The sequence below is a fragment of the Crocuta crocuta genome, unplaced genomic scaffold (genome assembly GCF_008692635.1).
Source record: "Crocuta crocuta isolate KB4526 unplaced genomic scaffold, BGI_CrCroc_1.0 scaffold367, whole genome shotgun sequence".
Taxonomy (NCBI): Eukaryota; Metazoa; Chordata; class Mammalia; order Carnivora; family Hyaenidae; genus Crocuta; species Crocuta crocuta.
In genome coordinates, this window is record NW_027527936.1 from 5865037 (window position 1) to 5873569 (window position 8533).

An 8533-nucleotide genomic window follows, 5' to 3' on the forward strand; every position below is an offset into this window, starting at 1 on the left:
TTACATCTGACACTTCTGACTTAATATTTCTTTGTTTGTTTTGTTTTGTTTTTTGTTTATTTGTTTTTCTTAATGCTCAGGTCAGTTTCTGTCAGACAGATGTGATAGCTACTCTTACACTTTGTGACTAACAGGAAAAAAGACTAAACTGAAGTCCTGAACTAATGGCCTGCAACAGGTTTGAACCATCTGATAGCCTTTTAAAACTAATCAGACTTCTTTCTAAAAGCCAAAACGGGCACCTGGGTGGCTCAGTCAGGTACCCAACTCCAGATATCCACTCAGGTCACAATCTCACAGTTGATGTTTCCAGCCCCACATCAGACTCCGCTGACACTGCAGAGCCTGCTTGGGATTCTGTCTCCCTCTTTCTTTGCCCTCCACTGCTCATGGTCTCTCTCTCTCTCAAAATAAACATTTTTAAAAAGTTAGAATATCACATGAAAGAAAAAATTCTATAGTAGTATTTTTCAAGCACAAACATTTCTATACGGCATTTCCCCAAAACAATTCGTATCTAAATTTTAAATTTTGATTTGTGATTGGGGGCACCTGGGTGGCTCAGTTGCTTAAATGTCCAACTCTCGATTTCGACTCAGGTCATGATCTCACAGTTCATGGAATCCAGCCCTGCTTCCAGCTCTGTGCCGACATCGTGGAGCCTGCTTGGGATTCTCTCTCTCTCTCTCTCTCTCTCTCTCTCTCTCTCTCTCTGCCCTGCGTCTCTCCTGACTGCACATGCACTCTTGCTTTCTCTCTCCCAAAACGAATAAATAAGCTTAAAGAAAATGTTTAAAAATAAATTTTTATTTGTGATTGAATTTTTTCTTAGAAAATTTAAACATGAAAACTAAAACAAAATACTGAAAAAAAACAATAAATGGCCACCACCTGGGTGGCTGACTCTTGGTTTTTGGTCAGGTCAGGATCCCAGGGTCATGAGCCCGAGCCCCATGTTGGGGTATGGAGTATGGAACCTGCTTAAGAGTCTGTCTGTCTGTCTGTCTCTCTCTCTCTGTACCTGGGTGGTTCAGTCAGTTAATCAGCTTACTTTGGCCCAGGTCATGATTTCGCAGTTCGTGGATTTGAGCCCACATGGGGCTCTGTGCTGACAGCTCAGAGCCTGGAGCTTGCTTCTGATTCTGTGTTTCCCTCTCCCTCTGCCCCTCCCCCACACATGCTCATGTTCTCTCTCTCTCTCTCTCAAAATTAAATAAAGATTCTCTCCCTCTATCCCTCTCCCACACATGTATGCTCTCTCCCAAATATTTATTTTAATATCAATAAAAACTGTAACAGTATTTAAGATGACATAGCCACAAGCTCTGGATGTGTTGCCCTATACGCTTAGACAAGAGTAAACAATCTGGCCCACAAACAGGAAGTCCAAGGCTGCATGGTGGTGGATAGTATGACATCATGGTATTGACTTTAGCTTTGTGTTGGCTTATGTTCACAGGACCCAAGGCCTGTTATATTGACAAGACACATGTAAAATAGTAGGATGTGGCAGACTGGACCTACCCTACTGCCTCTTTTATTTTAAAAAAATAATAAGATAACCCTCTTTATATAAACTTCTAAAATACTTGCAAAACAACAAATATACCATTTATCAGCAAACAATTTGGAAACTGATCTTATAAGGCTACACAGTGGACTTTACCTTTTAATCCCAAATCAAGTCCTACACATTCTAAATGTAATTGGTGTAACATATTGGGAAACTTAAACCTACATTTTGCCCAGTGCTATGTAAAACTAGCCTAACAAACTTTCAAACACTACTCACTTCTAATTCTTCAAAATTTCAAAAATGACTTACTCAAAACCATAAAATTTTGCTAACATTAAGTACTGTACTTTTTCATTATTTCTTTTGTTAGAATAAATTATAAGTTTGCAGGTCCATGTTGATTAATAAATATTATCAAGATTTTAAAACTTAAGCCACAAAATGAAGCTGGTTGGGTCCACAGGTCTAAGACTACAAAATACTTGGGTACAGGGTATTTAAAGAGAAAAAATACAAAAGAAATTTAATAGCTTGACCTCAAGAAGCTGATCTTGTTTGGGGCGCCTGGGTGGCTTAGTCGGTTAAGCGTCCAACTTTCGCTTAGGTCGTGATCTCGCGGTTCGTGGGTTCGAGCCCCGCGTTGGGCTTTGTGCTGACTGCCAGCCCAGAGCCTGGAGCCTGTTTCAGTCTGTGACTCCCTCTCTCTCTGACCCTCCCCTGCTCACGCTGTCTCTCTCTCTCTCTCTCCTAGAAATAAATAAAACATTAAAAAAATAAAAAAATAAAAAAAATAAAAAGCTGATCTTGTTTAGGGGAGACAAATTACATTCACAAAATAATTATGTCATAACATGATTTTATGTTAAAACAATAGACCATTGCCCTAGATAATTACAGGATTCAGTGCTGGAATTTTTAGAGGAAGAAAGCACCAAGACTTACAAAGGATCCTTATTTGTAGATTAGGGTGGGACGGGCATAATCTAACATAAGATGCAGCATATGCAAAAGGCTGGAGATGGGAATAAGCAAAGTGTATTCAGTGTATAGCAAGGAACTGGGCTAAAAGTAAAAATGAGAATAGATGGGGGCACCTGCCTAGCTCAGTCAGTAGAGCATGTGACTCTTGATCTCAGAGTCAGGAGTTTGAGGTCCACATTAAGGGTACAGTTTTCTTTAAAAAATGACAATAGACGAATAATTAAGTTGGAAATGTAAATTGGTGCTAAAGATCATGTACGCCTAGTTTAAGAATATGGCCTCTGCTTTAAAAAAACGGATAGCTGATTATTTCAAAAATTATTTCAAAATAACATTTGAGCAGGATTAACCTGAAGAGTTCAGGATAAATTTATGGGGGAGAAGAAGAAATTAAAAACAGAGCAATCAGTTTTAGGAGGTACTGGTTAAAAGCCAGAATATTAGCAAGACAGACCTGCTCTGCTACTTGCTAGCTGTGAGGCACTTGAATAAGTTATTCAACACATCTAAGTCTCAGTTTCCTGTCTATAAAGTGAGGTAATTATAGTGTCTATTTCATAAGGTTGTTATGTACCTAATAGAAACAGTATAGGTAAAAACATTTAACATAGCATTTGGTCTAAAATAATTATTCAACTTGAATAATTATTCAACAAATTATTCAATAAAAGTAACGATTACCTGCATTATAAATCATTTCAAATGTGTGGGGATGAGGAACCAGACAAAAGCAATAGAAACTAAAAAGAAAGGATGACTTGGAGTGACATTTCCATAGACTCATAAGGTGCTATAATTAGAAAAGACCCTAGAGAACGCTTCCAAAAACAAAATGGCCCCAGTTTAAACGTGAGGGATGAAGGAAAAAAATGGAGCAAGATAGTTCAAAAGATTTTGACTGCAAGATTATTCAAAGAGGTAGATCTGAAATAATTACATGTTATCAACATACTTTAAGATATAAGCTACAACTGGGGTGCCTGGCTGGCTCATTCAGAGGAGTATGTGACTCTTGATCTTGAGGACGGGAGTTCGAGCCCCATGTTGGGTGTAGTGATGACTAAGAAACATAAATAAACTTAAAAAAAATAGAAGTTACAATGAACTGGATACATACATGTGCCAAACACTGTACTAGATATTGATATAGTACATCTAATAAATCCCCAGAACAACTCTGAAAAGTAGAGTATTAATTCAATTTTTCAAAAGAGCACTGGCATCCTGCTTCTTAATGCTCAAAGAGGTTAATAAGCTCTAGTCATATAACCTTGGAAATCATAAGAAGCAAAGCTAGGTTTGGAACCCATATTATGTTTCTAGAGTCTGTGTTCTTTCTACTTTACTCATGCTGTATCTCCCTTTAATATCAATAAAATTATATAGTATCACACAGACATATTTGCAATTTATTTTTCTACCTACCTTCTTAAATATGGGGACCACAATATGTCCAATCTTTCCTACATTCTAAGAAAAATATAAAGGTATTCAGCATGAAAACAATGAGAATGAATCTAAAAAGCATTATCAAATGGAGAATTACCATACTTCTAATGAAATATAGGTAAGTATACTATAAACTATAATACGTTAAATGAAAGCAATGACTAATCTTTTTCAGTAGGAAATTGCAAACAAATTTGGCATGGCTTTTACATCATTTGATTATATTAACATTTGTCCCACACTACAGTGTTATTTAAAAACTGACACTAACCTCATAAAAGAAATTATCTTACTACACAAAGGAGAAGCATTTATGTAATATTAACCCATCAAATGTCTAGTTACAGGGAAGTACTCAACCACAGAAGTAGAATGCCCAGCTTGCTAACAGTAAGGACCACATGGTGGCAGGTGACCTATTTCTTCAGTGTGTTTCTCAGCAAATATTTTCCCAACCACAGGGCCAGTGTGCCAGTTCTCCACCAGAATGTTACTTAATCTACATTTCACCAGGATGAAAATACCTAGTATGCCAGAGTAAGCAAGGAAGTTTCCTGAAACAATCTTTTCATCTGACTTCAAAAAAGTTAGAAAATACTTTCCTAGGTTGACCATCAAACTATGTAGTCACAAACTATGTAACTTCTAGACTAGCAGTTCTCAAAGTATAATCCAGAGACCACTCTGTGTCCCCAAGACCCTTTCAGAGGGCCCAAGAGGTCAAAAATATTTTCATAGTATTACTAAGACATTATTTGCCTTTTGCACCCTCATTCTCTCACATCTGTATAGTGAGTGGAGTTTTCCGGAAACTAAGACCTGTGGTATCTCAACAGATTAAATACCAGAGGAGACATGGGTAGAGGTCTTCTATTAAGCCAGACATTAAAGTTATTTGCAAAAAAATGTAAAAACAATGCCACACTTCTTACTTTTGCTTTTTTAACTATAGTTATTTTTACATTAAAAGAAGTTATGTTAACATGTAATGTTTTTAATGAATAAAATATTTTCTAAATTTCTCAGTTTTTGCTAATTTCTCAGTTTTGTTTTACTATATTCTATTAATACAGTAAATATCAGTAAATAGCTCTTTGAGATCCTCAATAATTTTTAAGAGTATAAAAGGAGTACTGAGACCAAAAAAATATCGAGAACCACTTTTCTAGACCTTCCTATATATATTTTACCAATAAACGCTTTTAAGTTTCTAATTACTACTGAAGAGATGTCACCGCCATATAGATAATTTCAGAAATTTGTCTTGATAAGAACAAAAAAGTCTACAACTTTTAAAAGAATTCTTTTAAATAATGAAATCATTGGTTAGCTCTTCCCGCCCAAAAACCAATAAAATATCATAACTACAGTACTAGCTAATAAATCACTATCTATAAGCTTTGGGCATAAGTTTATGATCACGTGTATATCTGTAATCTTCCAATAGCTCCTATACCAGAGACAGGGCTCTTTGAGAAGCCTACCCAGCAACTGTTCTATTATGGAATAATCCTGATTCCCGCGTCACAACAGGACTAAGGAAGATGCTCATAAGCAATTCTCTGTACCACACTCTTAACATTTCCAAAATAAAAAGTTTTGTTTCATCTAAACAGTTCAGTATTTCTACTGCTTCTGGGAAATACATAAACATGAAGACATCAAACTCCCATTTGGAGTTCATCTTACTTACATGGTCAGTAAATTATAGTAGATATAGCAATCCATGCAGTTATTAGAAATCTTTAGGATGTATGGTAATGGTAGTTTTTGAAACAACAGGCTGGAGAAACATCTTTGGAAAACCGTTTTTGAGGCCACTGGAAGCAATAATAGGTAACAATTTTGCATTTATGGTTCTGTCTAAAATGAAGATGAAAACCATATTTTTAAAACTGTAATACTGTTACAGTTAAGGGCCCTAAGTCAACAACTGTTGAAATCAAGTCACTTAACTCTAGGCTATGGAAATAGCCAAGGAGTGAGGTGACCAAGGACCTTAATTAGCAAAGCACTTACAGGCTAGAAAGAAATGGTGCTCCTTAGGTATTTATTAATTCAACACATATTTATCAAATTGTCTATGCTTGTAAGACCAAGCAAGCTAAGAAGCTCATAATTTGATGGAAAGACAATTCCACTGGGGCAAGTATACATAAATGCAGAAGGTAGCCACTCCACAGACAGAATGAAAAGTTCTGAGAAGTTCTAGAAAAGAAAGAGAAAGGAAAGGAAAAGATGTCTTCTAACAGAAGGGATCAGGAAACATATATCCTGGCAAAGAAGGCATATAATGTATATAAGATTTCAACAAGTAACCAATGGGAGTGAAAAGCATCCCAAGAAGAGAAAAAAGCATACATTCAAGAAACATAAGTATAAATAGATTCCACAGAACTCGTGATGGACTCCACAAAGAGCCCAGACTGGAAAATTAGGTTGAAAGCAAAAAAGAGTGACTTCTAGGACAAGATAAGCAATCTGGGACTCTTTTTAATAGGCAACGAAAGCCATTGAAACGTTTTCAAAGTCATTGGAAGATTCACCACTGGAACACAAATCATCAGATGGTACTTTAATGATACTGTGGATTGAACAAAGTAGAAACAAGAACAGTTAGGACCCTATCCTATCAGTCCAGTCAGGATATAATAAGAGCTTGATCCAGGATAGGCAATAGGAAAATGAAGATACAAGACATGCTGCAACCTACTGACTAATAATTTATTTAAGTTTTAAATGTTTCAAAACCTTAATTTACCACACAAAACAAGACTAGCATTCACATTATTTCCATTAAAAACCATACATATCACAGAAAATACTCCAGCATACTCAACTGTGCTTCCTTTATAAAAAGCTGTTAGGCATAACTAACCATAATCTACATTAAGGTCACAGAAGGGGTAATAAAAACAGCATATGCATATTTCCAATATTCTGAAGAGAATCTCAGTATGCAAAATTTTATCCAAGAATGATCATTTTAAAACTCAAAAGTTTATTTCTATGTAATGCACAAAGTTTGGATCAGAATTTTCTATACAACCTTAGAAGACCCACATCACTACATAATTATAATAGTCAACTTTTTTCAAAATCATTTTTGGACAACTCAACTCAACTTAGCAGATATTTTTCTATGAGGCCCATATTTTTCAAACATTAGTGCCTTCTTCATTTTCTCCCCTCCTCCCTACTTACCTCTCCGCCCAACAAATTCCCTTTGTATGTCTGCAAGGCAAGATACTAGGATACAGTATGATTCTGAGGCAGTGTGAATATATGATTCTTATAACAGAAATCTAGAATTATTAACTTTACTTTTTACGAGAGGAACCAATGATGTACTAAATTTCCATTTACATGAATGACAAATGCATCTAATAGAAAGGATGCTTTACCGTTAGGGGGAAACAAAGGGAAAAATACACACAATAGATGGGTGGCAAATCTTACAAACTTTGCAAAACATTGAAAAGCTGCATCTGGATTGCAGTCACAATTACAAAAGCAAATAAAGAAGGCTCCAAAATGAAGGGAAAAGAGAAAAATTCTAAGGAATCATTAAGAGTAAAAAAGGTTGATTTAATATTAGTTTTTATATAGCATCATTTAATACTCTATGACTAACTGGGAAAAAAAACAAAAGGATAATTTACTGCTCACATGGACACAAGAAATAATTTCTATATACATTCTACCAAGACAGTTATACTTCATTACCCTTGCATGGGCTCCAATCCTTTCAAAGGTTCCAGAAATATACAGTCTTACAATAATTGAGGTTCCTCAATGACACACGATTTATTCTGTAAGCTTAGCTATGACACATTTTTAAAAGACATAATCAATTCATCCTAAACAAAAATAAGGAGTCACAAAGGCCCTCTACTTATTCAAAAATCGTTATGGTAAAGCACTATCTATAACTGCAAAAAAAGGGTTTGAAAATCTGACAGCTAATAATCATAAAACAAGGTTAGACTTTAAAGAAAAAAAATTACCCAACTTTTCCATTTTCCCTTCCTTTTCCTTTCCTACCAGATACACAAAATGTCTGTAAGGGACTCAGACAAAGCTCTGAACTAAAAATACAGTAAATGTATACTTTACATTATGTGTATTTGAACCTATAACATAGATGTACACATCACATATATTCACACACAAAAAAGGTTCCTCCTTTTTTTGCTCTAAGAATTGAAGTTACATTAAACCCTAACCCATAAATTAAATCACCGTAAATTAAAGAGTAATAAAATACTGCACGTAGCTCTCTCTAAGCGACTATATTCCGAGAAGAAAAACCTCAGGCTAAGACTATGACTGAATAAAAACGCCCAATCCCTGAAAATCACTAACCGGCATTTGGTTTCTGTAAGAGAAAAAAAAAAGGGGGGGGGGATCTTAAAATGAATAATCACACAGGCAACCCAGTCTCAGAAGTTAACGAAGGTAAAACACAACGAACCAAATCAGACGAACGTATGAAATGACAAGCTTTAAAGAATTCCCCCAAAGGGAAAGACTGACTTCAAGGCTCGGATATAAAGCATCCTATGCAGGTAGAAGAATCTTTAATTG

General features: G+C 35.6%; 1 protein-coding gene across 5 annotated transcripts in view; it reads right to left on the bottom strand.

Moving 5' to 3' along the window:
• PIK3R3 (phosphoinositide-3-kinase regulatory subunit 3) overlaps window positions 1–8533 on the bottom strand; it is a 156482-nt gene that overhangs the window by 115396 nt on the left and 32553 nt on the right. The window contains exon 1 of one of the 5 annotated variants that reach the window (XM_077752137.1): window positions 5640–5696. The exons of the other annotated variants lie outside the window; for them this stretch is intronic. The gene's annotated coding sequence lies outside the window, so the exon portion shown is untranslated. Of the gene's footprint in view, window positions 1–5639; window positions 5697–8533 lie in introns of those variants that run through there. 5 annotated transcript variants of the gene reach the window in all.